General features: G+C 41.2%; 1 protein-coding gene across 5 annotated transcripts in view; it reads left to right on the plus strand.

Annotated features, from left to right (window-relative positions):
- The window catches only part of pde7a (phosphodiesterase 7A), a 119,664-nt gene that overhangs the window by 1,060 nt on the left and 95,513 nt on the right, over positions 1–23,091 (plus strand). The window contains exon 2 of one of the 5 annotated variants that reach the window (XM_048596036.1): positions 19,141–19,264. The exons of the other annotated variants lie outside the window; for them this stretch is intronic. The gene's annotated coding sequence lies outside the window, so the exon portion shown is untranslated. The remainder of the gene's footprint in view (positions 1–19,140; positions 19,265–23,091) is intronic. 5 annotated transcript variants of the gene reach the window in all.

The raw sequence follows: 23,091 nt of genomic DNA on the forward strand, positions 1-23,091 counted from the left end.
CCCCCCCCCCCCCCCCCCCCACCCCCCCCCCCCCCCCCCCCCCCATTTACTTTTGCCTCTGTAAATTACACCAGTTGGACTCCTGAGCTTTCACCTTTTATTTAACTTCTCCCTGGTGTTTATTCTTCATTTACAGGGTGCTGTCAATTTGTTTCATTGCTTTCCTTGCATTTGTGCATTTCTTGTAATTTTGGGTTCTTTATTTGGTTGTAACTGGAGTGCAGGTGTCTGAATATTGATTGTGTGGGGGGCATTATTGTCCAGCTAATCCTGTTCTCACAAATTTATGTATATTTTCCTGGCTAGTTTGTTGCTGAGGTTCTAGTGGCACAGTCGTAGTGTCCCTATCTCTGAGTCAGGATACCTGGGTTCAAAACCTACTTGCTCAATAATGTACAACTGCTTAGGAAAAAAAATGTACTCTTTAAGTTTTTATGCTAGATATGGCTGGTCGATCACTGCTCTGTGGAAATTGCCCCATAATGACATAGCTAAAGTTTGAATTTAATATGTTCCTGAAGTATTCTTGATATCATACCTTGCTGAGCTTTTAGGAGAGTCCGTAAGCATTTTGTTTTTATGCGGATTTTACATAGCAGGTCTGACAACATGCGAGCAGAGAGAAATAGTTGAAGTTTCACGTCAATGATCTGACAACATATTTCAGATGTTAAACGTTCACTCTTGTGTTACTCCTCGAAAGATGCTGCCAGACCTGCTAAGAAATTCCTGTGTTTCCTCATTGAATTTCAGAAACCCACCAGCAGTGTTTTGCTGTTGCAAACCTATCCTTGCCCTGAAAATGTCATTAACTGGATGTCTTATGTACAATTTATAATGAAGTTCAGTACTGGTCTCAATATTTTTCAGTAGAAGTTTTTAAGTATACTTTTGATATGTGAGAAGGACCAACATTTATTGCTTGTCCCTAATCATTCCAAACCTGTTGTAGTCTGTGTGGCAAAGGTGCTTGTACAATGATTTGAATACAGAATTCTAGAGTTTGAACCGAACAACTAAGAGGGAATGGCAATTTATGTCTTGAGTCTGTGTGTACCTTGGACTGTAAAATAGAGCTTAGTGTTTTCATGCCACACATGTCTTTTTTATAGGCTTAGTAAATGCTGTTCAAAAAGCTTTGGAACATATCCTGGAGATAGGACTTAATTTAGCCAAGTTAGACTGATGTTGGAGAGAATTGTTGGTTAAGCTGGTGACTGGGCGCTAATCAATTAAACAGCTTTTTAACAAACAAACAAAGTGCTGGAGAAACTCAGCCAGTCACTCAGCATCTGTGGAGAGAGAAACCAAACTTTTTGGGCTTTTTATTATGTTGCTTGTACTGTACTCATTTAAACAAGGAACTTGAGACGTGAACTAATTACTATAGCGTTCTCAGCCTGCTCTAATAGCTATTGGATTTGTGTAGCTCTTCCTGTTTTTGGCTTTTTAATTTTGAGCACTCAGAATGTAGCTGATGGGGACTTGATGTTGGCATTGATATTGGATGCTAAAGAAAAGTGGTTATCTCATTGGGCTGGCCATTGGAGGCAATAGCCTAGTGGTATTATTGATGGACTGTTAATCCAGAGACTCGGGTAATGTTCTGGGGACCGGGATTCAAATCCTAAATCTGCTAAGGTACGATTTGAATTCAGTAATTGTTTGGAAATAAGAATCTGATGATGACCACGAAACTGGGGTGTTGATTTTTCATGTTCACTAATGTCCTTGAGGGAAGGAAACTGCTATCCTTATCTGGTCTGGCCTACATGTGATTCCAGCAATGTGGCTTACAAAGTGCCTTCTGGGGAATTCAGGATGGGCATTAAATGCTGGCGATGCCCACAGCCTGTAAATGAGTTTTTTAAAAAAAAAGTTAGTAAACAGCTCACACCTAGATGTTGTGTAGGTCTTGCTGCATCCAGGAGTTACTGAATTCCAGACCTGGAATTTTGGCCATTGATTTTCCGATTCAAAGGCGCTTAGGTTTACTGCCGTTCTGTTGCTGCTGTCTCAGTTGAGATTAACAACCTCAGTACAAATTGGCAGTTTGTCACTTGCGGCACACTAAGTATCTCATGGAGTCAACACTTGAATGAGGTGCAAATTATGCAAAAACAATTTCTTTGATTATTACTAACTAACTAATGGGTTGCAGCTTGTATTACATTTGGCAATGACTGTGAAAACAAACATTTGTACCTAATTAAAGTGCAATTATTCAGTGGACTTAATCCTTTCTAAATCTAATGGGTCATGGTGTTTGGTGATTTTCATACATCTTATTCAATGATAGTATTACAGTTTTTAACAATTCCCAAACAAATAGCATTAGTATTGACGTGGTTACTTCAAGTGATGAGTGTTGTAGTTTTTGCTGTTTATTTCCAAACTAATTTCTTCTAGTTGGCCTGAAGTGAAATTGCAGGAAATAAACTGCAATGGTTACATGATAGGAAATGTATATTTGCACTGCTTTTTTTGTAAAAGGTAGCTATAGATGCCTTGCATGTCTTTACTTTGTGTACCATAATTCTGAAAAACCTGGGTAATTTGCCAATATTGTCTTTCAGTTCTCCCAGGTAACATGGCAGGTAACTTTATTTATCCCTTCCATCAGTCTACTTTGTGTGCTCAGGTTTTTTTAAACTTACTTTAATCTTACAATGCTACCAGATAATTTTAACATTTTAATTTAGTTTAAAATTGCTTCACAGAACATAGGGCCTGTACTGTGCTGTACTGTTCTTCGACCCACAATGTTGTGCCGACCTATTATCCTACTAAGATCAAACTACCCTGCATACCCTACATTTTACTATCATCTATGTGCCTATCCAAGAGTCGCTTGAATGTCCCTAATGTATCTGATTCCACTACCACTGCTGGCAGTGCATTCCACACACCCACCACTCTGTGTAAAGAACCTACCTCTGACATCCCCCCTATACCTTCCTCCAATCACCTTAAAATTATGCCCCCTCATAATAGTCACTTCTGGCCTGGGGAAAAGTCTCTGGCTATCCGCTCTATCTATGCCCTTATCATTTTGTACACCTCTATCAAGTCACCTGTCATCCTTCTTTGCTCCTATGAGAAAAGCCCTAGCTTCCTCAACCTTTCCTCATAAGACCTGCCCTCCAGTCCAGGCAGCATCCTGGTAAATCTCTTCTGCATCCTCTCTAAAGCTTCCACATCCTTCCTATAATGAGGCAACCAGAACTGAGCACAATAGTCCAAGTGTGGTTTAACCAGGGTTTTATAGAGCTGTGGCATAACCTTGCAGCTCTTAAACTCAATTCCCCTGCCAATGAGAGCCAACACACCATATGCCTTCTTGACAACCCTGTCAACTTGGGTAGCAACTTTGAGGGATCTATGGATGTGGACCCTGACTCTGTTCCTCCACACTGCCAAGAATCCTGCCATTAACCCTGTATTCTGCATTCAAATTTGACCTTCCAAAAATGAATCACTTCACACTTTTCTGGGTTGAATTCCATCTGCCACTTCTTTGCCCAGCTCTGCATCCTGTCAATGTCCTGTTGCAACCTACAACAGCCCTCCACACTATCCACAACTCCTCCAACCTTCGTATCATCAGCAAACTTACTAACCTACTCTTCCACTTCCTCATCTAAGTCATTTATAAAGATCATAAAGAGCAGAGGTCCCAGAACAGATCCCTGCGGAACACCACTGATCACCGAGCTCCAGGCTGAATACTTTCCACCTACTACCACCCTCTGTCTTCTATTGGACAGCCAATTCTGTATCCAGACAGCCAAATTTCCCTGAATCCCATGCTTCCTTACTTTCTGAATGAGCCTACCATGGGGAACCTTATCAAATGCCTTGCTAAAATCCATATACACGACATCCACTGCTCAACCTTCAACAATGTGTTTTGTCACATCCTCAAAGAATTCAATAAGGCTTGTGAGGCATGACCTGCCCCTCACAAAGCCACGCTGACTATTTCTAATCAAACTGTGCTTTTCCAAATAATCACAAATACTATCTCTTCGAATCCTCTCCAATAATTTGCCCACCACAGAAGTAAGACTGACTGGTCTGTAATTCCCAGGATTATTCCTAATCCCTTTCTTGAACAAGGGAATAACATTTGCCACCCTCCAATCATCTGGTACTACTCCAGTGGACAGTGAGGACGCAAAGATCTTCGCCAAAGGTGCAGCAATCTCTTCCCTTAGTAACCTTGGGTACATCCCGTCTGGCCCGGGGACTTGGCTATCCTCATGTTTTTCAAAATTTCTAGCACATCCTCCTTCCTAACATCAACCTGTTTGAGCATATCAGCCTGTTTCACGCTGTCCTCACAAACATCAAGGTCCCTCTCACTAGTGAAGACTGAAGCAAAATATTCATTAAGGACCTCCCCTACCACCTCCGATTTCAGGCACAAGTTCCCTTCACTATCCCTGATCAGCCCTACCCTCACTCTGGCCATTCTCTTGTTCCTCACATAAGTATAGAACGCCCTGGGGTTTTCCTTAATCCTACCCGCCAAGGCTTTTTCATAGCCCCTTCCAGCTCTCCTAAGTCCATTTTTCAATTCCTTCCTGGCTACCTTGTAGCCCTCTAGACCCCTGTCTGATCCTTGCATCCTCAACCTTAAGTAAGCTTCCTTTTCCTGTTGACTCGATGTTCCACATGTCTTGTCATTCAAGGTACCTTCACCTTACCATCCCTTCCTTGCCTCAGTGGGACAAACCTATCCAGAACTCGTAGCAAGTGCTCCTTAAACAACCTCCACATTTCTGTCGTGCATTTCCCTGAGAACATTTGTTCCCAATTTATGCTCCACAGTTCTTGCCTAATAGCATGATAATTTCCCTTCCCCCAATTAAATACTTTTCCATACTTTCTGCTCCTATCTCTCCATGACTATAGTAAAAGTCAGGGAATTGTGATCACTATCACCAAAATGCTCTCCCACCAAGAGATCAGATGCCTGGCCTGGTTCATTGCCTAGCACTAAATCCAATATGGCCTCCCCTCTCGTCAGCCTATCTACATATTGAGTCAGAAATCCTTCCTGGACGCACCTGACAAAATCTGCTCCATCCAAACTATTTTCACTTAGGAGGTTCCAGTCGATATTAGGGAAGTTGAAGTCACCCATGACAACAATCCTATTATTTCTGCACCTTTCCAAAATCTGCTTCCCAATCTGTTCCTCAGTGTCTCTGTTGCTACTGGGGGGTCTGTAGAAAACTCCCAATAAAGTGACTGCTCCTTTCCTGTTTCTGATTTCCACCCATACTGACTCAGTAGACAAACCCTCCTTGTCGACCTCCCTTTCTGCACCTCTGATACCATATCTGATTAGCAATGCTACTCCCCCGCCTCTCTTACCTCCTTCCCTATTTCTTTTGAAACATTTAAACCCCGGAACATCCAACATCCATTCCTGCCCCTGTGTTATCCAAGTCTCCGTAATGGCCACAACATCGTAACTCCAAGTACTGATCCATGCTGTAAGTTCATCACCCTTATTCCTGACACTTATTGTGTTTAAATAGACACACTTCAACCTGTCGCACTGACTGCAACTTTGCCCTATCAACTGTCTATCCTTCCTCACAGACTCCCTGCATACTGTATCTGCCAGTACACCAGCTACCCCATCCTCTGATCTGTAGGCCCGGTTCCCAGCCCCTTGCCAAATTAGTTTAAACCCTCCCGAAGAGCTCTGGCAAACCTCCTGCCCAGGATATTGGTGCCCCTCCAGTTCAGGTGCAACCCGTCCTTCTTGTACAGATCCCACCTTCCCCAGAAGTAGTCCTGAGATTACTACTCAGCTCGTCCTGCCTTTTAGCTTCCAACCTAACTCCCTGTATTCACTTTTCAGGACCTCATTCCCTTTTCCTAGCTATGTCATTGGTACCAATGTGTACCACGATTTCTGGCTGCCATTCTCCCCCTTAAGAATACGGTGGACTCGATCCGAGACATCCCTGACCCTGTCACCCGGGAGGCAACGTACCATCCGGGAGTCTCGCTTGGGACCACAGAATCTCCTGTCTGTTCCCCTAACCATTGAATCTCCTATCACTACCGCTCTCCTATTCTCCCCAATTCCCTTCTGAGCCACAGAGCCAGGCTCGGTGCCAGAGACCTGACCGCTATGGCTTCCCCCTGGTAGGTTGACCCACCCAAAGGTATCCAAAGCGGAATACTTATTATTGAGGGAAACAGCCACGGGGGATCCCTGTGCTGTCTGCCTATTCCCTTTCCCTCTTCTGACAGTCACCCAGCTATCTTTATCCTGTAACTTGGGTGTGACAACCTCCCTATAACTCTTATCTATCACCCCCTCTGCCTCCCGAATGATCTGGAGTTCATCCAGCTCGAGCTCCAGTTCCTTAGTGCGGTCTGTGAGGAGGAGCTGGAGTTGGGTGCACTTCTTGCAGGTGAAGTTAGAGGGGCACATCCTACAAGAGGACCGTGCAACTGCCCTAGCTTCCATCCCCTCTACTCTAGATTTCCAAAGAGATAAAAAGACAAAGAAAAGGGAAGCCTACCTTGCTGATTGTCCACACAGTCGTCTTTTCCAGTTAGAGAAGGAGGATGGGTGGGAGACACTACATGTGTAGTGTTTCTGGTTTAGCCACTGCCCGAATATATTAGTCCACTTACCCGGTTGGCCCCGGCTCACACTCTCACCACTCCTGTGGCTGAATTAGAGGCCGCTGTCTCGCAAGGCAAGTTTTTTTATAGGGAAACCTTACCTTCCCGGCTGCCCCCTGGCTCGCGCTCTCACCACTCCCACTGCTTCATCTTGGTGTTATTGAGAGATTTTGCACCTCTCCTGAAAATTTCTTTTCTTCTGGGCCTGTTCATTTTTATAGGACTCGAGACTCAGATATGCTGCTTTCATTTCTTCCTTGCTAGCCTTCCACAGCCCCTTAGACAGTTGTGTCCTGCTGCTAAGGGCCATGTTGCTTGCCTCACTTTGTTTCTCACATCTATTTGTGATGCTGACACAAAAACAGAGATTGCTGGAAAATTGCAACAGGTCTAGCAGGATCTGTGGAGAGAAATCAGTTAACACTTTGGCTCCAGTAACTCCTCTTCAGAACGGGACGCAAAAATGGACTCAAAACATTTAACTCTGATTTCTCTCCAAAGACACCGCCAGATCTGCTAAAATTTTTGAGCAGTTTCTGGTTTTGTTTCCAATTTCCAGCATCCACAGTTCTTTTGGGTTTTTGTGATGCTGGCATGTTTTTTTTAAATCTTTTTTGTTCCTTCATACATGTTGCCTTAGTTATGTGTGAAGGAATGATACATGCAGTAGATGTGTTTGAATGTGGTGGTAGGTTTCTAGTAGTGGTGCTCCAGCCCATATCCATGCTGTCCCCATATTCTCTGTCTACATTCTCCATACTCCTGTCTTTGTTTCTGCATTTGCCAAGGATAGACAGACCCAACAATGAGAAAGGGGCATCTTCATCATTCTGACATTTAAGTAAATGTGTTCTTAACAACAATATTTGAAATCACATACACACACTTTTAATATTCAACTATGCAGAATTAGGTGAGGTGAGAGTGACTGTCCTTTACATCAAGACTGTGTGTGATATCAAAGAGCCCTATCAAAATTGAAGGCAATAGGAAATGGGGTCATACCTAGGACAAAGAACGTTGATTGTGGTTGTTGGAAGTCAAACTTCCTGGCACCAGAAATTGGTACGAGGATTCCTCGGGGTAGTGTCCCAGTCCAATCGGTCAGCCATCCTTTCCCCTGTATAAGATCAGAAATGAAATGTATTCGGTACCATTTGTAGTTTATGCCCAGATGCAGCAAGCCAATCATCTCAGCCCCAAGATATTGCAGCAGACATCTCGACTCCCCTGTATTCAGCTGTTTCATCAATAGTGCCTTGCTCACCTGTTGTAAGATCAGAGGTAGGGATTACCATTCACAGTTCTTAAGATTATAGAAATAGAAGCAGGAATAGGCCATTGAACCCCTCGAGTTTGTTCCCTTATTTATTTAAGATTATCTGGCGCCTATAGGATTAGGAGCGTGCTGATTGATCAAATATCAAGGGGTCCATGTGAACAATGTATAAACACACACTAAGTATTAGAACATAATACAGAGGGTATACACATCAGTGTTATATTTTATTTACAGCATAAATCACTTAAATAATAACGCAACTTTGCCTTAAATAAAACTTACCAGCATAGGGCCTTCTCACTCGCCTCCCCCTACTGACGCCTCAGACATTTGAAGAGAAATTGACTCAATTGAATCAACTGTTGTTATTTCTTATGATCAATCGTTTGAGTAAGTACATTTACATTGAGATCATTAAATTAACAGCCACAATAATTGGACAGAATAACATAGTTAACTTCATGATATTTCAGGTATGTGATTTTTGCCAGTCTACAAAGATTCTGTGTTTTTTGTCCTGGATTTATTTATGAAGATAGATTGAGATAGCAGATACGAGCAGTCCGCTCAAAGCCAATAAAGCAAACAGCTTGAGAGGCCTTCGGTATTTTTTAAAAAGTTGGAACAATAGAACCAGCCTGAATGAGTGGAGTCAAGCTCACAGAACCAGGATTTTTAGTTTTGGCTTTCTGCAGTTGCTGGCGTCTTAAAGCTGGATGTGGAAGCTCTTATTCCTCTCTGTTACAGCAAAAATCTGGAGTTCTCTTCCTGCTGCTAAAATTGCATGTGAGACGATCTATTTTGCTGAATTTGCCTTTGCCAAGGGTGCATATATGGGATGTTACTATATTGGAACAGTTAATTAGTAGTAGTTAATAGCTATTATTTCGTTAAGCATTTTGATACAGTTACAGTTAAATCAATTCTGTATTTTAACTGTTGCGTAAAAATAAACTGTGTTTTGCTTAAATTCGATTAGTTTGGTCAATCGAATTACATCTGGAATACAGTGCCTTACACTTTAATATAAGAAAATGTTAGGATCTAAACTATCTTAATGTGTTTTGAGGGGGTTGGTCTGGTTCATAACAATTTTAAAACTAACACTGGAAAATCTTGAGTTTCTAAATAAGCAGCAAAAACCAAGCAACTCAAAAAATACCATTTAAGGCTATATTGTCAATAAAAAGGCATGTAATTTCCTCCTTCATGAAATGTCACAATTGATCCTCCCTCTGTCAATTCACTTTTCATTCTTTTTGCAATGTTTTATGGTTCCTGCATGACTGTCAGTTGTTCATAGCTACTTTCAATGTTTTGTTGTCAGCCATCACTGGCTACTGAGAATGATTTTCTACCTTGGAAGTTTCATGTCACTGGCCCTGGGTTCTGTGGGTCCTTGTGTGGCTGATGAGCCTGATCCTAGAGCCACATCTCCAACTACACAATGGACAGGTGTTTCCAGAAGGTTGTCCTTGGACTTGAAATCATTGGTATTTCTTTCTCCAGTTCCTCTTCTGTACTTTATCTTATTGACAGTGTTGAAGAATCGTGTCTCTCCATTCAGTAGGTTCCTCCACTGTACTTTGTGTTACTGACAGATATTGTTGAAGAATTGTTTCTTCATACAGCAGGTTCCTCTAAGACAGTTACTTCTGAATGAGGGTCTCCTACATATTGACATCTTTGCATTTCTTGAGGGAAGCTTTCAGGGAGTCTTTGAAACACTTCCTTTGTCGTCCTCTTGCTCACGCACCTTGCTTGAGCTGGGTGAAGAAGATTTGCACAGATAGTTGGAATACAGGCATTCTGAACACATAGCTGACCCGGTGGAGTTAGTTTCGTATGATCATGGCCTCAGTGCTAGCGCTGTTGGCTGCTTCAATGGTGTTGATTTCAGTACGTCCGACCTCTCAGCTGATTCATCTCAAACAGCGTTGATAGTATGCCTCAAGGGTCTTGAGGTGGTCTCTAGATGTATTCCAAGTCAGAAGGCTGACTGCATTATTCACAAGGATCTTGGTATTGGCGTGGATGTCATGGTTGCCGAAGACACTCGTCCTTAGACATCCAAGGGCGGTACTCGCAGATTAGATGTGATGTAGAATCTCTGCATTTTTGTGAGCCTTAGGTGAAAGGTATCTTATCCAACTAAGGAAAATATTCCATGTTTGGGAGGATTTCTCCATTGATGTTAAATGGAGGGATGGATTTGAACTTGACCTGGGACAGATTAGTAAAGGATTTGATTCTTTTTGAGGTTGAGGCTGAGACCACTTCTTTGTTATGCTTCCATGAAGGCTTTATGTGAGACTTGAAGATTCTCTTCCAAGAGAGCAGGGATAGTATTGTCATCCATATACTGAAGCTGCAAGTGGGGTCAGTGTTATTTTCTTCTTCAATTTCAACCGGTTGAGATTGACTACAGGATGGCTGGAAAACATTTCAATGTCCACACCACTAGAAAGTTGTTCTTCACAAGATGCAGAATGGTGGTGATGAAAATGGAGAAAAGGGAAGGAGTGATGAAGCATCGCTGCATCGCTCACTGGTTAGCACTGCTGCCTTGCAGCACCAGAGACCCAGGTTCAGTTTCTGCCTCGGGTGACTCTCTGTGTGGAGTTTGCATATTCTCCTTGTGTCTATGTGGGTTTCCTCTGGGTGCACTGATTTCCTCCCACAGTCCAAAGATATGCAGGTTATGTGGATTGTCCCTGCTAAATTGTCCCATAGTGTCCAGGGTTGTGAAGGCTAGGTGGATTAGCCATGGGAAAATGCATGGTTACCAGGATAGGGTAATGGGCTGGGTTTGGGATGCTCTTCAGAGGGTCAGTGCAGACTTGATGGGCTGAATGGCCTCTTTCTGCACTGTAGGAATTCTGTTTCTGTCAGTCCTCCTTGACCTTGAAGGATTTTTGTCATAATACTGTTGGTGAGCACTCATAGTTATTGCTGCACATCATGTTTCTGCTTTGTTTCTTTAAATCCCTGTTACAGAATTTATTAAACATTGTAAGATCAGTTGCTCTACCTTTTGCCCTGGACTTCATTTCTACTGGAGCCAAGTGTGTAGTTGAATCATTAGGAAAACTGATAGTGCGGTTACCGAATGTTTTCATTGGTGCGGAAGAGCAGAATTACAGGTCATCAAGAGAAAGATAGTCAACAGAAAAATCAAATAGGGAATTCACCCAAATCTGTCCATAGTGGAGAAATACCACAGGTCGTGGCTAAAATATATAGTATAGTTAAAAGGGAAGTGAGTCAAACATGAGGGACATAATGAAAAAGATGAAAGGAGACTCGGTCGGATGGTTAATGGCCTGGTTGGGCTGAATCGTCTGTTTATGTATTCCTGTGTAAACTTCACTTTGTTTATTCTTATTCACAAAAGTCCCAGAAGGGTCTAGGCCCGAAATGTCAGCCTTTCTGCTCCTACGATGCTGCTTGGCCTGCTGTGTTCATCCAGCTCTGCACCTTGTTGTCTCGGATTCTCCAGCATCTGCAGTTCCTACTATCTCTATCTTTCTGTTTCTTTGTTTACTGCCTGCAGCGGTTCAAGAGGGCAACCACCACCTGAAGGGCAATTAGGCCTGGCCAATAAATGCTGGCCTAGCCGGTGATGTCCACATCCTTTGGCTTTTTTTAAAAAAAAAAGTCTATCTCAACTGACAAAATGGGTATACTCAGATGTATGGCTTTTGCACTGCCACGTGGGCAGCTATCGGCGCAAGGTTATAAACTTCAAATCGCCATTTCAGGAATTTGACTTGTTCTTATTGGAGGAGAAACCTTTCTGAGCCCTGCGAAGTACTTATTGATGGGTTGCCAGTAGTTGTAGGGACTTACACATGTTCAAGTGACTGCGTGTTCAAACCTCTTAAGTTGGCAGGTTATTTAGCAGGAAATGCTTCATTTGACTTAGCCGAGGAGTTGCCATTTGATCTTTGTTTTTAAGCAAACCATATACATAGGACAAGCTCAGTTCTCCAACTGTAATCGTAGAAGTGTCAGTCCTTGAGTGGTTATCTTAATGGTTAGCACTGCTGCCTCACAGCGCCAGGGCCCTGGGTTCAATTCCAGCCTCAGGTGACTGTCTGTGTGGAGTTTGCATATTCTCCTTGTGTCTGCTTGGGTTTCCTCCAGGTGCTCTAGTTTCCCCTCTGTCTAAAGATGTGCAGGTTAGATGGATTGGCCATACTAAATTGCCCAAAGTGTTCAGGGATGTGTAAATTGGGTGGATTAGCCATGGGAAATGCAGGTTACAGGGATAGGGTAGGGGATTGGGTCTGGGTGGGATGCTGTTCGGAGAGTCGGTGTGGACTTGTTGGGCCAAATGGCCTGTTTCTGCACTATAGGGATTCTATTTAAAAAATTCTATAAAATATAATATATAATTACAAAATATGGTGTATTACTCTTTCAAGCGAATCATCTATCGGATTTTAGTGAATGAGGTGTCACCACATTTTTTCAAGAGCAAGTAAGGATTGGCGACAAATGCCAGGGAATGAATGCATCCATGAACAAAACTTAACTTAAAAATGTACTGTTAGTAGCTTTGAACTGAACTACAATCAGTAACCTGCAAACTGGAATAAGCAACTACCATAAAACTTACCCGTTGACGTGTTCAGAACATTTTCTTCAAATGTTTCTTTTTAGATATGGGGGAGAAAACCACAAAAACATTGTAATGTGGTATTGGATATTTCACAATGTTGTGTTTAAATGGCATAAAACTTAAGCCAAGTTATTTTTCGAATGTTATTTAGTCAGACAAATGACATGGGGTTTGCTTTAATACTGTTTTTAAAAAAAAAAAAGCATTTTTATTCCACATTTGGAATGTCACAAGCTTTTGGAGCACAGCCCCTTCGTCAGGTGCAGTGAGAGCGCAGGGCATGTAGACACAAAGTTTATCAGCAGAGGGATCAAGGGCAGAGAGAACAAAAGATCATACTACTGACGTGAGTGCTGTGTCGGATGATAAGTCCCTGCAGGTGACCAAGAGTGTTAAGACCTTGTGTAAAATATTTATAAAGGAATCAAAGACAGTGCTGTGCTGTCATGACAATCAGGCAGAGCCATAGGAGTATACAAAAGGTGACATTTCAGGCCAGACACTGAATTGTAGGTGCGAGGTTTTGTTCAGAATCTGTCTGAGTTTTAAACTGGAATCAGGCTGGTTTTATTCTGAAAGCTGGAATTTATAAGATGCCACACTGACTACAAATTGTGATTTTTGAACGAAATAGAATGTATCTGCAAATAAACAAACATCTTGGATGAAATGATTCTCCTCCGTGTGTGTGTGTGTGTGTGTGTGTGTGTGTGTGCGCGCGCGCGCGTGAGAGAGAGAGAGAGAGAAAGTGTGAAAGGGCGTGTGTAATAAGTATTTCAAAACGGTACAAACTAATTAAGGTAGAGAGACCATAACAATTTATCTAGGTGAAGCTGTCAAAACAGAAAAGTAATAAGATTTTACAGGTACAGAACAGTGTGTTGGGGTCACCTGTAGCACAGAATGAACCCAAGGCCACAGTCGAGGCCGTCTTCATGGGTACAAAACTTGGTTATCAGTCTCTGTTCGGCGATTCTGCGTCGTTGCGTATCTCGGAGTCCACCTTGGAGGATGCTTACCCTTGACCGCTGATGTGCTTCCTGGCTGGGAGGAAACATTCCTGTTTGGCGATTGTTGCACAATGTCTATTCATCTGTTGTTGTAGCGTCAGCATGGTCTTGCCATGAATGTTGTTGTTTTAGATGCGTATTATTAAGAATTATAGTTAACACTGATTAGTTTCTGAGTAAAATACAACTTCTAAATTCTTCCAATAATGGATTTGTGGTGACAAATTCCATGTGTGTTTAACAGCTCAGTTTTGCACACTGCAATATTACACATTAAGTGACAAAGAAGGCTTAATTACTGCAAGAGGTTTACTCTATTTATCAATGGATGAAGAGAGTCCAAAGATGTATTCACACCACAAGCTTAAAAAACATACAAAATGCTCTACTTTCTTCTTATTTTAACCTGTGGAATGTCAATTTCCTGTGAAATATTGAAGTGACTCTGAAAAAGAGCTGCATAAAAATCCCTTAGTGAGTGTGATTTCAAGCTCTTGCACTTGATTTGGGATTCATATCCTTTATAACTCCAATGTCTGTGCAAAACAGAAGCACCATACTATTACCACTTCCACCAGCTTATGTTTGAGTGCAAGTTTAAAATAGGAAAGCATGTTTAGGCCACAATGTTTAGTCATCTGTGGACAATTTAATGGGCCAAATTACACAATACCTCATTTAAAGGTCGTTTCATAATGAGCAACACATCTAAATGCTTTCACTAATAGCCTTTCTATGAACAAATTTATTATTAATTTCATGATTTGGTCGAACTCAATAGCTTTCACTATTAATATACTAGCCTCATACTTGATATGATTGATGTATAATTAAACTATTTTCGATTCTATTTGATTCTTAAATAAGAATTCCATATTTGTTGCCAAATTTCTACTAATTAGTAGAATCATAGATTTAATTATGTGAGTAAGCTGCCGTATTACCATTTCTTCAAACTGATATGCATGGTCTGTGTACCTATGTATAATCAACTGTGTTTTAAAAGTATTAGAAGTGTTCAAAGCTTATTTGTCATTGGTTAGCTATATTAAATGCAGCTTAGAATATTGCCAGTTGGAATGCCCAAATGTTGTAGTTTTGATACTCCAACAAGAAATGTTGTTTGTACAATTATTCTGTTTACATTAAGTGAATATGTTCCTTTTATACTTTGTGTGTGACCTTGAAATTACGGTGATTAATTTGACATCTAGATTTGTGGTATATTTACAGTATAAATCAAACAGATTGAGGAATATTACTTAAAGGGATCATGGTGGAAAGGCACTGGCATGCGTTTAAAGAGCATGTCAATAAACTGCAGCAATTGTTCATTCCTGTCTGGTGCAGAAGTCAAATAGGAAAGTTGGGGGTGAAGGAAGTGTGGACTAGGGTGTCCCGGAGGGAATGGTCCCTGTGGAAGGCGGACGAGGGAGGGGAGGGGAATATGTCTGGAGGTGACGGAAATAGCATCTGATGACCTTCTGGATATGGATGCTGGTGGGATGGTAGGTAAGGACAAGGGGAAGCCTATCGCTCTTGTGGGAGGGAACAGAAGGGGTGAGGGCGGGCGTGAGGGATGTGGGTTGGACCTGTTGAGGGCCCTGTCGACAACGGAGCTGGGGAATTCTCGGTTGAGGAAGAAGGTGGACATTTCGGAGGCTCCCTTGTCGAAGTTGTCCTCATCTGAACATATACGACATAGACGGAGGAACTGAGAGAATGGGATGGAGTCTTTACAGGAATTGGGGTGTGAGGATGTATAGTCCAGGTAGCTGTGGGAGTCAGTGGGTTTGTAGTTGATTTCAGTGGTCAGTCCATCTCCAGAAATGGAAATGAAAGGTCAAGGAAGGCAGACCCATTGTTTCAGCCTGCTCCTGCCCCACAGAACTCATCTCTTCCTACCTTGACTCAGTCTTCTCTCCCCGATCCAATCCCTGCCCACATACATTCATGATTCCTCTGACGCCTAACGCCGGTTTCAAAACTTCCAGTTTGCCGGTTCCAGCCACCTCCTTTTTACCATGAACTTGCAATCCCTTCACACATCCATTTCCCCACCAGGAGGGTCTTAGGGCTCTCCGCTTCTTCCTGGAGCAAATACCTGAACCATTCCCACCATCCGCCACCCTCCTCCGCTTGGCTGAGCTCGTCCTCACCCTCAACAACTTCTCTTTTAATCCTCATTTTCTTCAGGTCAGAGGGGTAGCCATAGGTACCCGCATGGGCCCCAGTTATGCTTGTCTGTTCATGGGGTACGTGGAACATTCCTTGTTCCAGTCCTATTCTGACCCCCACCCACAACGCTTTCTCCCATACATCGATGATATCATCGGTGCTGCTTCCCTCTCTTATCTGGAATTGGAAAACTTCATCAGTCAGTATTAGCAGGGAAATAGTGTTGGGGAAATTGAAGGATTAAAGGCTGATAAGCCTCCAAGTCTTGATCAACGTCCAAGAGTAACTAAGGAAATGACCCTAGAAATCTAAGTTGATTACCAATGCATCCACTAAGATTCTACAGATCCGACAGATTGGAGGGTAATTTAAAAGAGAGGTAGAGAGAAAATTGGTGATTATGGACCAGTTAGCCTGATATAGTGGGGAAAATGTTAGAGAATCCATTATAAAAGATTTAATAGCAGAGCACATGAAAAACAGTGACAGGATTGGACAGAGTTATCATGGATTTCATTTCAAGGGAAATCATGCTTGACAAATCTCTTGGAATTCTTTGAGGATGTAACTAGTAGAGTTGATCAAGGAGAGCTAGTGGATATGGTTTATTTGGACTTTCAGAAGGTTTTTGACAAAATCCCACATAAAAGGTTAGCATGCAAAATTATAAGTGCATGTATTTGGGGTAGTGTATTGGATGAATAGAAAACTGGCAGACAGGAACAAAGAGTAGGAATAAATAGCTCTTTTTCTGCATGACCGACTGATGGGGTACAGTACGCATCAGTATCCCAGTTATTGACACTAATATATTAATGATTTAGCTGAGGGAACTAAATGTAATATCTCCATATTTGCAGATGACAAAGTGGGAGGATGAATTGTAATGAGGGTGTAGGAATGCTCCAGTGTGATTTGCACAAGTTGACTGAGTGGGCAAATGCAGTATATGTGGATAAATATGAGGTTATCCACTTCGGCCTTAGAAACAGGAAGGCAGATTATTTTCTGGCTATAAATTGAGAGGGGGTGGGATGTGCAACAACACTTTGGTCTCCTCTTATGCCATTCGCTGAAGGTAAGCATACAGGTGCAGCAGGCATTAAAGAAGGCAAATGACATGTTGGCCTTCATAGCGAGGGGATTTGAGTACAGGAGCAAGGATGTCTTACTACAATTAAACAGGGCCTTAGTGAGACCATACCTGGAACATTGTGCAGTTTTGGTCTCCTTTATCTGAGAACAGATGTTCTCGCTGCGGAGGGAGTGTAGTGAAGATTTTCCAGACTGATTATTGGAATGGTGGAACTTGTGTGTGAGGAGAAGTTGATCAGTTGGGATTATATTTGCTGGAGCTCATGAAATTGCTGGGGGGGGTTGTGTGCGGGAGAGGTTGGAAGGAATCTCTTAGAAACCTGTACAATTCTACCGTGGCTAGACAGGTACGATGATTCTATGGCTTCAGGAGGTGTATTTTGTCTTTTTTAATGAAGAAATGTTGAGACAGAGGCGATGAGCAGTCTGCTTCAAAGCCAATAAAGTAACCAGCTTGTGAGGCCTTGGGGTTTTTAAAAGTTGGAATAGTAGAAGCAACCTGAATGAGTGAGTGGGTTAAGCTCCCACCAAACATGGATTTTTTAAAAAAATTTAGCCTTCAGTATCCATTGCTGGATCTTGAAGCTGGACGTGGAAGCTCTTATTCCTTTCTCTGTTACTGTTAAAAGCTGCAGTTCTCTTCCTGCTGTTAGAGATGCATGTGAGACAATCTGTTTTACTGAAATTGCCTTTGACAAGGATTTATGGGATGTTATTATTTTGGAGTAGTTAATATATTTTTTAAAGCATTTTGATACAGTTATAGTTAAGCCAATTCTTTTATTTTTACTTTGTTTATATTTTAAACTGTTGTCTAAAAATAGTGCGTTTTGCTTAACGTCGAGTAGTTTGACCAATTGAATTGCATCCGAAATGCCATGCCTTACACTTGCATTTAAAATAAAGAAAAGGTTAGGGTATAGGATATCTTCTTAATATATATTGAGGGGGTTTGGTCTGATCCGTAACATAGGGTAGATGCAGGAAGATGTTTCCAATAGTGAGGGAGTCCAGAACTACAGGTCACAGTTTAAGGCTATGGAGTAATCCATTACGGTCTGAGATAAGAAACACTCTTTTTCACCCAGAGGGTAGTGAGACTGTGTAATTCACTACTACACAAAACAGCTGAGACCAAAACATTGTGTGATTTCAAGGAGGAATTGGAATAAGCATGTGGGGCTAAAGGGATAAGAGGAAATGGGAAAGGTGGGAATAGGCTGTTAAGTTGGATGATGAGCCATGATTATATTGAATGGCGGAGCAGGCTTGAATGGCCTACTCCTATTTTCTGTGTTTCTGTATCCAGGTCGATCTTTTGAAAGTAACACAGTGCCATTTATTGAAATGAGTTTTTTGAATTCCTTCACTCCTGCAAGAAACTATTGGAATTTAGTCATTCTTGGGGCCTTTGTGCTTAAATACTTAAAGTAATGGCAATTGTAAAGGAAGAACTTGTGTGTTTATATCCTCTCCCTATCAATGTCTGCACTTTTAAGTGATTGCCATAATTCAAAAAACATTCTACAAATTCTTTAATAAAATTACATAGGTGTCAGTCAAGGTATTTGTTGAGCACACTGCGTATTTGTTGAGCACACTGCTAAAAGTTCATTTATTTTTTTAATTAATATATTTTCATAGTGGGCTTTATAATCCTTTTTGAAAGGTAGTGTGGAGAGAATAGAGCTTCCGTGGTCCAGTCAGCCACGTAATTCCTCGGGAATTAGACATTTAGGATTATTGTGCATATAAATCATAATTCCTTGGCTATTTTATCCTTTTTCAGCATGGTGGTTATGATGAATTTCAGTGCATGAACAACTGGGCCATTTTATCTGATATAATCCTATCGCTGCCAAAATGTCAAACTAAAAATAAATCTTAAGGCTTAGACATATACAATAAAATAAAATTTTATGGGAAAGGCTACAATTTTTTTTATAAATGCAGTTAATTATTACAAACCCTACTTGTAATTTGACAACTAGAGACGGCATTGTCTGACTGTTTTCTTTCTAATTTATTAGTGCTGCATATTATATGAAATTAGTATTGATTCCAAGTCTTATTTTATTGTAAACTTAAATCGAAAGTTAAACAAAGGCATTATTTGACCGATTATGGCATTAAAGAGCCCTAGCAACATAAACATAATGGGAATTGGAGGGAATACACTCCACTCAGGTCATTACCTGGCACAGAGGAAGATGGTTGTGGTTTTTGAGGTCAGACATTGCAGTTCCAGGATATTGCTGCAGAAGTTACTCAGGGTAGTGATTTTATCTTTTCAGGTAGCAAACTGAGACCAGTCTGCCTTCCTCACCTAGATACAGATTTTTCTCTTCAGCTTGTTTAGAGATGTTATTACAGACCAGTGGAGCAGATGGGACATGAATCCAGACTCCTGGCTCAGAGGTAGGAAAACTGTCACTGTGCCTCAAGAAGCTGGGGGTATTCGGGGTAGAGTCCTAGGCATAACTATTTTCAGCTGTTTCGATGTTGCCTGATTGCATGATGTTCAGCACCATTTGTGATTACTGATGCAGTCTGTGATCTGGCCAAGAGCTAGGCTTGGGCTGATGAGCAGCAAGTATCATTCATGTCACACAAATGCTGGACAGTAACCATCTCTGAGAGAATGTAACCACTTCTGTTGACATTATCACTGCATCCGTTAAATTTGTTACAGTCGACATCCCGGTAGGGAGGGTTATCGTAGATGAGGAACTGAATTGAACCAGCCGTATAAATATGATGACTATAAGAGCAGGTTCGAGGCTAGGGATTGTTTGAGTAACAAGCATTCTAACTCGGGAGAGCCTCTCCCCTTTCTACAAGGCACAATCAGGAGGATTATGAGGAGATGATGGAATACTCTCCATTTATCTCTGAGTGCAGCTCTAACAGTATTCGAGAAGCTTAGCACCATCATTTGAAGGGCATTCCATCCACCACCTTAAATCTATACTGTGTTCATGACCGACACATAATGATAATATTGTGGACCAGTAACCTGCCAAGGCTCTTTAAATAGAACCTCTCAAAGCCTGATCTGTATTACTTGCATTGCCACAACCTCCAGGGCTGTGGTTCAGAGGATGGAAAATGCGATGAATGTATTCAAATCTTTGACTGGCGTGGACATGATGGACCAAATGGCAAAAGCTGCAAAAACAAGAAGCACCATTACTTCAGGTGTCCCTCCAAATTACACCCCATCCTGAATTGCATGCATTGCTATGGTTCAAAAAATCAGCTCACCTGCACCTTCTCTAGGGCACATAAGGGTGGGCAATAAATACTGGCCCAGCCAGAGATACCAACATTCTGTGAATTAATTTTAAAGAAAACTGCTGTTTTTCACATTTGTTTGTTCTATGCATCAAAAAATTAATAAGTGCTGAACACCTTTTCAACCTTCAAACTGTTGCAAGGACACACAATTAAGATTATCCTGGCATTAAATTGAAGAGTTGAAAAGCTAGGTACTTTCAACGCTAAACCAAAGTTGATTACCAACAGAAATAACTATATTTAAATAACTGTAACTGTAAAGCTTAGACATTAAGTCAAAAGGTGCTATAAGTTGTTTTTCCCTGGATCAAACTTGAAATGTAATAATTAGAAGCAGTGAATTGTGTGTCATTCCAGCATCATCATTCTGTACCCACCTGAAAGAAGTTGAACAAAGGAACAGTTTATTTGTCAACATGAACTAATTGAGCTGTAGGATTTCATAGTTATCGGGTGTGGTTTTTTTGTTACTCTTTTCTCCCCTAGGCCAACCCATTGGTAAGTTTAAAAAAATCAAAACACATCAGGAGAAAATCTTAGAATCTATGGTCAACTTGACTTAGATATTAAATGGAACTTGATTTGAGTTCAGCTGGTTGTCCATATTTGAACTAAGCCTGTAATGGAGCTGATTAGCTCTGAGTAAGTGAGTTCCTTACTGATGAACAAGTGCTTGACAGCACATTGTGGGATTTTTTTGCATCACTTTACTGATGATTGAGAATAGACTGAAAAGGTAGTAACTGATTGGGTTGGATCTGTCCTACTTTTGTGGACTGGATATACCAGGGCAATTTTCTGTATCGTCAGGTATGTAACGTATCGTGACACTGGAGCAGTTTGACTAGGGGTATAGCTAATTCTAGAGCATAAGTCTGCAGTAATATTACAAGAATGTTGTCGGGCCCATAATCTTTTGCAGTTTCCAGTGTCTTTAGCCATTTCTTGATATTACGTGGAATGAATCAAATTGGCTCTGAAGAAGGGTCCCGATCCGAAACGTCAGCTTTCCTGCTCCTCTAATGCTGCCTGGCCTGCTGTGTTCATCCAGCTCCACACCTTGTTACCTTTGCATTGTGTTCTACAGACTGCTGTTAATCAGCTACACGTAACCCTGCAGAAAGATAGAACTGAATATTTCTTTCTGTATGCTGATAGCAGTGATGTAAAACTGTGGCCTCTTCATTCCAAGTGTAAGTTGTAAAATGGGATTATGTATGGTTAATTTTACAGATAAGTCATCAATAGTTAAAATGTGTACTCCATTTATGTTTTCTAGAGGAACTGATTGTGTGTCTGCCAAAATAATGATCCTGTTCTTTCACACAAGTTAATAAATATAGCCATAACTCTCTCTTTGTGGAAAAAGTCAATTCTACATATTTGGCTTGAGGAGAGGGAGGCAGACAAAAAATGCTTCTGCACTTGTTTCAGTCTTGTCGATTGCTAATTATGTGGTCCTAGTCCAAGTTAAATAACCTGCTAATGTGCAGCAAAGCTATGACTATCGTTTGGAAGTGAGTACCATGCTCTCTTTCAATCATCATTTTACTAATGAAAACAAGTTCGGGTCAAGTTACAAATCCTGGAATCATTCCAGGATTTTTTATTTGCAGTGTATCAATGGGCTTTTGTAACTAAAATGCTCTGAACTGCATAAATATTCAAGATAGAAGTAGCTTTTTAAAAAAAAAAGTTATGAAAGTGGATATTCACTTCAGTTGTGAAGCCCATATGACATAGGAACAAAAGTGGGCCATTTGATTCCTCAAATCTGCATTTATGAGATCTTGGCTTATCTGACAATCCTCAACTCCACTTTCTTGCCTTATTCTCAAAACCTTTGATTCCCTCACTAAGTTTAAAATTATGATGTCTATCTCCAACTTGAATATACTGAATAGCTCAGCCTCTACAATCTTCTGCAGTACAGTATTCCACAAGTTGACCATCCACTGAGAGAAAAACAGCCTCCTAGTCTTTGTTTTAATTGGGTGACCCTTTACCCCAAGATTCTGTCCTGATCCTAGAATCTCCCATAAGGGAAAACAACTTCTCTGTATCTAGAGATAGTAGGATGAACAACTTCTCTGTATCTACTTTGTTTTAATGTTTCATTAAGGTCTCCTCTTATTGTTTTAAATTCCAATGAGTATAAACTTTACCTATTCAACTCCTCTTCGTAAGAAACTGCCTGCATACCTGGAATCAACCTACTCAACCTTCTCTCGACTGCCTCTGATGTCAGGCTATCTTACCTTTTGATAAGAGGATCAAAACTATTCACTGTATTCCAGTTGTGGTCTGACTAGTGCCTTGTATACTTTTAGCATAGCCTCCCTAGTTTTAGACTCCATTCCATTTCAGATAAGAGCTAACATTACATTTTCCCTCCCCATCATTTGCTGACCTAGTATGTGATCTTGCATGCCTTTTCTGTGTGTGATTCATGTGCCATGACCCCCAAATGCCTTTGTGTTGTAGCTTTCTGGTGTCTGTTTTAAACAGTTTTCAGCTCTTTTATTCTTCCTGCAAAAGTGAATAATGTCAAATTTTCCCACATTATATTCCACCTGTCAATTTTTTTTACCCACTCACTTCGCTTGTGTATATATACCTCTGTAGACTCTGTCATCCCCAATACTTAGAGTCATAGGGTCATGCAGCACAGAAACAGACCCTTCGGTCCAACTCGTCTGTGCCGACCAGATATCCTTAATTAATCTAGACTTGTTTCCTAATTTTTCCTTTTAACATTAATTTTTTTAATTTCCTCACTTTTTAGCCCCTTGGTTACAGCCTATTTCAGGCATGAAACTTGTGTATTCCACTGTGAAGACACAATATTTGATCAGTGCCTCTGCCATTTCCTTACTCCCCACGATAAATCTGTAATTCTAAGGGACCAATATTTACATCAGCTATTCTATTCCTTTTTCTTAATCTAT

Source organism: Rhincodon typus, chromosome 4, assembly GCF_021869965.1.
Source record: "Rhincodon typus isolate 14 chromosome 4, sRhiTyp1.1, whole genome shotgun sequence".
NCBI classification, from domain to species: Eukaryota; Metazoa; Chordata; class Chondrichthyes; order Orectolobiformes; family Rhincodontidae; genus Rhincodon; species Rhincodon typus.